Source organism: Bufo gargarizans, chromosome 2, assembly GCF_014858855.1.
Source record: "Bufo gargarizans isolate SCDJY-AF-19 chromosome 2, ASM1485885v1, whole genome shotgun sequence".
Classification (NCBI taxonomy): Eukaryota; Metazoa; Chordata; class Amphibia; order Anura; family Bufonidae; genus Bufo; species Bufo gargarizans.
In genome coordinates, this window is record NC_058081.1 from 541034741 (window position 1) to 541044230 (window position 9490).

Consider the following 9490-nt stretch of genomic DNA (forward strand, 5'->3'; position numbering starts at 1 on the left):
CTTGTAACTCCCCCTGTACTATGAACGCTCCCACTCCTCTTCATTGACAGGGACAAGCTGAGGGCAGACCTAGTAGGCCTGAAGCCTATGTGGTAGTGAAATCCCGGGGCAGGCGCTCATGATGACATCATTGCGCTCGCCTGTGTCGGGGGACTCTGCAAGCAAGCGCAGGTAAGTATTTAGCTTTTAGTTTTTTTTTTTCTTTTATGTACCAACTTTGGGGGACATGAGGGGTGCACACGGGGGGACGTGTGGGGGGAAAATATAGTGGGATACTGTGTGAGGGCAAATTATTAAGGGGGGGATTACTATGTGGGGGGAAAATTACTATATGGGCAGTGTGGGGGACACCACTGTGTGGGGGGCAGTGTGGAGGACACTACTGTGTGGGGGCAGCGTTGGGGACACTACTGTGTGGGGGGCAGTGTGGGGAACACTACTGTGTGGGGGACACTACTGTGTGGGGGACACTACTGTATGAGGGCAGTGTGGGGGACACTACTGTATGGGGGCAGTGTGGGGGACACTACTGTGTGGGGGACACTACTGTATGGGGGCAGTGTGGGGGACACTACTGTATGGGGGCAGTGTGGGGGACACTACTGTATGGGGGCAGTGTGGGGGACACTACTGTATGGGGGCAGTGTGGGGGACACTACTGTATGGGGGCAGTGTGGGGGACACTACTGTATGGGGGCAGTGTGGGGGACACTACTGTATGGGGGCAGTGTGGGGGACACTACTGTGTGGGGGGCAGTGTGGGGGAAATTACTGTGTGGGGGCAGTATGGGGAAAATTACTGTGTGGGGGGCAGTATGGGGGAAATTACTGTGTGGGGGAAGCATGGGGGACGTTGCTATTGGGGAGGCACTATAGGGGCCATTCTATTATTCCTGGGGACACTATATATAGATTATTACCTGGAGCACAATATAGGGTGTTATTATTACTGGGGTCACTCTAGGGGACATTATAGCTGCTGTGGACACTATAGGGACATTTGGGGTAATTTATCAAACTGGTGTAAAGTAGAACTGGCTTAGTTGCCCATAGCAGCCAATCAGATTCCACCTTTCATTTTTGACAGCTCTTTTGGAAATCCAGTTCTACTTTACACCAGTTTGATAAATGACCCCAATTATGTCCATTAGGGTCACTATTTTTTCAGCAGTATAGTACCTGGGGCATTGGGGGGGGGGGGCACAACGGGCACAGTATTGGGAGTGGCAGCAGGATGACACTGTGGGGACAACAGAATAGGGAGGTTGATGGAAAATTTGAGAAATCTAACGTGTCTGTGTTACAAACTCTGTAGAGACGAGATGTGGCTGAAAGAATTTGTCAAGGCGGTCTAACGGAGGAGAGGAGGAAAGAGAAAGTCTACATGACAGGAGATGTCCCTGGATGTAAGAGGTATGTGGTCAAGTATTGAGGGGGGGGGGGGGGGGGTGTCAGAGAAATTGGAGGGGGGGGGGCCAGGCAGAATATATGATTATACATACACAGTAATATGTGAGAAAAACCATACTTCTCTATGTGGTAATGTTATAGCTTATAGGTTAAAGAGGTATATCTATCACATACAATGGGGGCATATCGCTAGGATATGCCCCCATTGTCTTATAGGTGTGGGTCCAAGAGGTGGAGAACAGATTGGTAAGAGCTGTGGCTGGAGGACCCCAGAGGTGGGACCCGCACCTATCAGACAATGGGGGCATATCCTAGTGATATGCCCCCATTGTCTGAGATGGTAAAACCCCTTTAAGCTATTGGTTTTGCATGTAGAGATCCTAGGTTTGAATCTTAAGAGAGACTCTGAAGTTTTTTTTCTTCATAATTTTTTTCTTCCACTTTTATCCCATAAGAAAAGTCTATGTCCTTATCATATTGAGAATAAGTTTTTTTTTTTTTTGAAAGCTAATAAATATTACTGGTTTCTTTATAATCATATATTGAGTCTGTAAATAAAGCATTAATAGGTTTTAGCAAAAAATAATAAAAAAAATCTCAATATAGTAAGGCCTAATTAATCTTATATGATTTGTGGGGATTCGCTCTGGTAGACAGGACAAGCGGACGCAGTATAGAGGCAAAGACCAGTTTGTAACTCAAAAACTTCAGTGTTTTATTCACACTAAGGCCTCATGCACACGACCGTTGTGTACATCTGCATCCGTTCACAGTTTCTATGGAGCTGTGAAAAAAAACTGATAGTCCTCAGTTTTTTCTCCGCATCCGTGATCCGTGATTCCAGTCCGTCAAAAAAATAAACCCTGTCCTATTCTTGTCAGTGGAAAACGGAGGACGGACCCATTCAAGTCAATGGGTCCGTCAAAAAAAAAAGGATGCACAACTGGTATGTCATCCGTGTCCACGTCCGTTTTTTCTACAAGACCTTGGTGCAATAAAATTACACTTTTCATTAACCTTCCTTTTTTCCCCCCTGTCAGACAAAAAAAAAAAGGAAGACACAAGGAAACACAACTGAAGCAAAATCGGACATGGACCACTGAAGCCAAATCACTACATGCACACGACCGTATTTGTTTTGCGGTCCGCAAATTGCGGAGCAACGGAACGGACATACTGATGCGAACAGCACACGGTGTGCTGTCCGTGTTTTTTGCGGACCTATTGAAATGAATGGGTCAGCATCCTATCCGCAAAAAAAAACAGAATGGACACGGAAACAAAATACGGTCGTGTGCATGAGGCCTTATGGCAACAAAACAGTACGACGGTCCATTTGCAGTTTTGGTGTTCATTCACACCTATACAGTTCATACAGCAAAACAGTCACCTGTTATCCTAGGTGTTAGTTCACACCTGATCGGCATTGCTCAGGACAGAGCAGACCTCCCAAACTCAGGCCTCCAGTGTAGCACATGGCTAAGATCCCAATCCAGCGATTGCCAGAGCTCCTCTGTCAGAGAGAGAGAGAGGTAATTACCACCAGCTGACACTGCTGGCTGGGTTTTCTATATACCGTATTTTGCGCCGCTATAAGATGCACCGGCCCATAAGACGCACCTAAGTTTTTAAGGAGGAAAATAAGAAAAAAAATATTTTTAACCAAAAGTCTGTGCATGACACTATTATGGGGGATCTGTGGATGATGCACTGTTATGGGGTGGGGGATTTGTGGATGGCACTGTTATGTGGGGGATCTGTGGATGGCACTGTTATGGAGGGGAGCTGTGGATGGCATTATGATGGTGGGGGGGGGGGGGTCTGTGGATGGCATTATGATGGTGGGGGGTCTGTGGATGGCATTATGATGGTGGGGGGGATCTGTGGATGGCATTATGATCGTGGGGGGATCTGTGGATGGCATTATGATGATGGGGGGGATCTGTGGATGGCATTATGATGGTGGGGGGATCTGTGGATGGCATTATGATGGTGGGGGGATCTGTGGATGGCATTATGATGGTGGGGGGATCTGTGGATGGCATTATGATGGTGGGGGGATCTGTGGATGGCATTATGATGGTGGGGGGGATCTGTGGATGGCATTATGATCGTGGGGGGATCTGTGGATGGCATTATGATGATGGGGGGATCTGTGGATGGCATTATGATGGTGGGGGGATCTGTGGATGGCATTATGATGGTGGGGGGATCTGTGGATGGCATTATGATGGTGGGGGGATCTGTGGATGGCATTATGATGATGGAGGGGATCTGTGGATGGCATTATGATGGTGGGGGGATCTGTGGATGGCATTATGATGGTGGGGGGATCTGTGGATGGCATTATGATGGTGGGGGGGATCTGTGGATGGCATTATGATGGTGGGGGGATCTGTGGATGGCATTATGATGGGGGGATCTGTGGATGGCACTGTTATGGCGTAGTGGATCTGTGGATGACACTGCTCTATATGTGTCATCCACAGATCCCCCATAACAGTCCCATCCACAGATCCCCCCATCATAATGCCATCCACAGACCCCCCCCCCCATCATTATCCCATCCCCAGATCCCTAAGGAGGGTCTGTAGTAGGAGGGGAGAGCGGTGGGGCCGTGCAGGCACTGTACTCTGGCCCTGCCGCTCAGTATGTACTATATACGTAGTTGTTAATCGTCATATTTAAACTGCGCTCCCCATGTGTACCGTACTTACCGGTACACACATGTCACACTCCTGTAGTAAGCACTAGTGCAGCACGCTAGACCTGCAGGGTATTGCGATAGTGAGGTCACGGTTATGGGCAATCGAGGGTTACTCACTTTTTAGAGGGGAACCCTGGGCAGGCATGCGGCAGTGAAGGAGAGGTAGACACAAGTTCCTCTGGGGCACACTCTGGATGTAGGAACCAGGCCTGATGGTGTGTGAGGTGCCCTGGATGTTGCAGGTATTTTGAGTGCCTGAGGCAAGGTCCCTTTAAGGATCGTGACGCCAGTGCCTGTAACGGTGGCACACCGATTTGCAGGAGTATTAATAGAGTACACAGATGGTAAACCAAACGTTGCTTTACTTTGGAAGAACAGTCCAACTTTGCACAGACAGTTACAGTAGATGATGATGCAGTCCCACAAAGCACAAATGCACAGCAGGTTCACTTCACAATACGGCAGGTTTAAGGTCCCTTTCACACGAGCGTGATTTCTGCGCGGGTGCAATGCGTGACGTGAACGCATTGCACCCTCACTGAATCCTGACCCATTCATTTCAACGGGTCTATGTACATGAGCATTGTTTTTCACGCATCAGTTTTGCGTTGCGTGAAAATCGCAGCATGTTCTATATTCTGCGTTTTTCACGCAGCCCTGGCTTCATAGAAGTGAATGGGGCTGCGTGAAAAACGCATTGCATCCGCAAGTAAGTGCGGGTGCGATGCGTTTTTCACTGATGGTTGCTAAGAGATGTTGTTTGTAAACCTTCCGTTTTTTATCACGCGCGTGAGAAACGCATCAAAACGCATTGCACCCGCGCTGAAAAAACTGAACAACTGAACACAATCGCAGACAAAACTGACTGAACTTGCTTGCAAAATAGTGCGAGTTTCACTGAACGCACCCTGAACGCATCCAGACCTAATCCGTCACGCTCGTGTGAAAGGGGCCTAAGGCTGGTTTCACACGGGCGTTGCGGATTGGGGCCGGATGCGTTCAGGTGCGTTCAGTGAAACTCTCACTATTTTGCAAGCAAGTTCAGTCAGTTCTGTCTGCGATTGCATTTAGTTGTTCAGTTTTTTCCGCGCGGGTGCGATGCGTTTTGATGCGTTTTTCACGCGCGTGATAAAAAACTGAATGTTTACAAACAACATCTCTTAGCAACCATCAGTGAAAAACGCATCGCACCCGCACTTGCTTGCGGATGCAATGCGTTTTTCACGCAGCCCCATTCACTTCTATGGGGCCAGGGCTGCGTGAAAAACGCAGAATATAGAACATGCTGCGATTTTCACGCAACGCAGAACTGATGCGTGAAAAACAACGCTCATGTGCACAGACCCATTAAAATGAATGGGTCAGGATTCAGTGCGGGTGCTATGCGTTCACGTCACGCATTGCACCCGTGCGGAAATCACGCTCGTGTGAAAGGGACCTTAATCTTGCAAGATACTTGGAGGGTAAACAGTTTAATGCTTTGCAGAACTATGCTGCTCTATCCCCTCAGCTATTCTAGCTGGCTGGATCCCAAGGCCCGGATGCCTAATTGCTGGCTTGAATCCTTGGTGTATAAATCTTCCTCCAGTATTGACCCTTGCTTTATACTAAAGTACCTCTACTGAGCTAGGCTTAGCCTCAGGAGCTTCAGGCTGACTAGGTGGCACTTCTAGTCCCCTGGCATACACTAACTCTCCCCTGTCTGGGCCTACTTATATATACCTAAGGCTCTCTAGCTCCCTCTAACGTCTGGGAGGCTAAACTACACCCTGACAGGCCTGACACCCAGATAATACAGGGAAATGCACGGTAAACATTACATTAATGCAATAGGCATATTAACCCTTGTGTAGTGCCCACCTTTACCTAGTGGGACACTACACTAGCAGCTAGCAGGCAGGCCGGGCTGCAGGCGGCCGTAACTCACGGAGGTCACGTGCCTGCTCCGCCTACTTTATGAATGAAGTAGGCGGAGCAGGCACGTGACCTCAGTGAGTTACGGCCGCCTGCAGCCTGGCCTGCCTGCTAGCTGCTAGTGCTTACTACAGAAGCTTGACATGTGTGTACCGGTAAGTATGGTACACATGGGGAGCAGGGGGAGCGCAGTTTAGATATGATGATTAACACTACGTATACAGTACATACTGAGTGGCGGGCCAGAGTACAGTGCCTGCACGGCCCCGCCGTATTGGTATTGTGTAAAACTTAAGTAAATAAAAAAAGTATACATAATAGGTATCGCTGGGTCCATAAGAACCTGCTCTATAAAAATATCACATGACCTAACCCCTCAGGTGAACACCGTAAAAATAAAGAATAAAAGTGTAAAAAATGCCATTTTTGTCACCTTACATCACAAAAAGTGTAATAGCAAGCGATCAAAAAGTCATACTCACCCCAAAATAGTGCCAATCAAACCATCATCTCATCCCACAAAAATCATACTCTACCCAAGATAATCACCCAAAAACTGAAAAAACTATGGTTCTCAGACTATGGAGACACTAAAACATGATTTTTTTTGTTTCAAAAATAAAATCATTGTGTAAAACTTACATAAATAAAAAAAGTTGACATATTAGCTATCGCCACGTCCGTAATAACCTGCTCTATAAAAATATCACATGACCTATCATTTTTATTTTTCATGCTTTGTTATGTAAAACTGAAACCAAAATATTTGGTATTGTCGCATCCGTGACAACCTGCTCTATAAAAATACCACATGATCTATCCTGTCAGATGAATGTTGTAAATAACAAAAAATAAAAACAGTGCCAAAACAGCTATTTCTTGTTACCTTGCCTCGCAAAAAGTGTAATATAGAGCAACCAGAAATCATATGTACCCTAAAATAGTAAAAACAAAACTGCCACCCTATCCGTAGTTTCCAAAATGGGGTAACTTTTTTGGAGTTTCTACTCTAGGGGTGCATCAGGGGAGCTTCAAATGGGACATGGTGTCAAAAAACCAGTCCAGCAAAATTTGCCTTCCAAAAACCGTATGGCATTCCTTTCCTTCTGTGCCCTGCCGTGTGCCCGTACAGCAGTTTACGACCACATATGGGGTGTTTCTGTAAACTACAGAATCAGGGCAATAAATATTGAGTTTTGTTTGGCTGGTAACCGTAGCTTTGTAACTGTAAAAAAATTCTTAAAATGCAAAAAAAGTGAAATTCTGAAATTTCATCTCTATTTTCCATTAATTCTTGTGGAACACCTAAAGGGTTAACAAAGTTTGTAAAATCAGTTTTGAATACCTTGAGGGGTGTAGTTTGTAAAATTGGGTAATTTTTGGGTGGTTTCTATTATGTAAGCCTCACAAAGTGACTTCAGACCTGAACTGGCCCTGAAAAAGTGGGTTTTAGAAATTTTCAGAAAAATGTCAAGATTTGCTTCTAAACTTTTTAACCTTGTAACGTCCCCAAAAAATAAAATGACATTCCCAAAATGATCCAAACATGAAGTAAACATATGGGGAATGTAAAATAATAACTATTTTTGGAGGTATTACTATCTATTATAAAAGTAGAGAAATATAAATTTGCAAATTAGCTATTTTTTCCTAACTTTTGGTAAATTTGCTATTTTTTATAAATAAAAATAAAAACATTTTTACTTCATTTTACCAGTGTCATGAAGTACAATGTGTGACGAAAAAACAGTCTCAGAATGGCCTGGATAAGTAAAAGCTTTTTAAAGTTATTCACATATAAAGTGACACGTGTCAGATTTGCAAAAAATGGCCTGGTCCTTGAAGGGAGTCTGTCAGCAGATTTACCCCTTTTTAACAGTTGCCATACCGCTGTAGCCGCAAAACAGATGATTAACACGGTACCTTTATATGCTTTGGAGGACTTTTAAATATGCCAAAAACGAACTTTGATGAGGGCTCGCAAGTGCCCAGGGCGGAGTCCACCGGGTTGGAGCCCAGGCAGCTCTGCCTCTTCGGCTCTTATCCCCGCCCAGCCTCCTCCTCTGCCCGCCTATCTGTTGTCTCTCCCCCTCAGCGAGATCCCGCGCCGACGCGATGACTTGCTTGGTCGGGGCATGCGCATAAGCTACTGCGATGCCGTGTCAGCAATGGGCATGGCAGTGCGCATGCCCCGGCCAAGGAAGTTATCGCATCGGCGCGGGATCTCGCTGAGGGGGAGAGACAACAGATAGGCGGGCAGAGGAGGAGGCTGGGCAGGGATAAGAGCCGAAGAGGCAGAGCTGCCTGGGCTCCAACACAGTGGACTCCGCCCTGGGCACTTGCGAGCCCTCATCAAAGTTCGTTTTTGGCATATTTAAAAGTCCACCAAAGCATATAAAGGTACCGTGTTAATCATCTGTTTTGCGGCTACAGCGGTATGGCAACTGTTAAAAAGGGGTAAATCTGCTGACAGACTCCCTTTAAGGTGAAATATGGCCGTGTCCTTAAGGGGTTAAGATACAGACAAAAGAAAGGTATAGATTTAATTAGCACAATGAGCCCTACCGGGCAGTATGTATGGTTTAATAGGGTTGATCCTGGTGACAGAGCCTCTATATCTTAGCTTACATGATAAATGTCATTTGCTGGAGTGAGACAACCCCTTTAAGGATCAGAAGCAGTTACGCTGGTATGAAGAACTGAGCATCTAATGCAGTGGGTTTGCAAAAATATATCTTCAATGAATAAACAAGAATTGCAAATATTGAAGGTTTGGAGCAAGAATGTTTCGATGTGCCATCATTGAGGCAGAAGTTGTTTTGTGCAAAAATTGGCAAAAACTCACGCGTTATATAATGTATGGAGCTAATTTCTTCCTTCTTAAAGGGCATCTGTCAGCAGGTTTGTAGCTATGACACTGGCTGACCTGTTACATGTGCCCTTGGCAGCTGAAGGCATCTGTGTTGGTCCCATGTTCATATGTGCCCGCTTTGCTGAGAGAAATATTTAATATATGCAAATGAGCCTCTAGGAGCAAAGGGGGCGTTGCCATTACTCCTAGAGACTCTACTCTCTCTACAATTGAACTTTGATTGACAGGGTCATGCGTGAACAGGTTTACACTGCCTGGCCCTTTCAATCAAAGTGCAGAGGGCACGACAGTTGCAGAGAGAGCAGAGCCTCTAGGTGTAACGTTAACGCCCCCATTACACCTAGGCTCATTTGTATATATTGAAACATAATTTTTCTCAACAATGCAGGCACATATGATCATGGGACCAACAAAGATGACTTCAGCTGCCAAGAGCACATGAGCGTTGTCAATGGGGAGTGCCACAAGAACCGTTGTACGCTGCCTTCGGCTACAGTCGACTCCTGCAGGACTAGGGAATGGAACAGAAGATGTAAGATAAGTGTATTGTGAAGTTTACCTGCCATGCAGAGGAGCAAAGACTCACC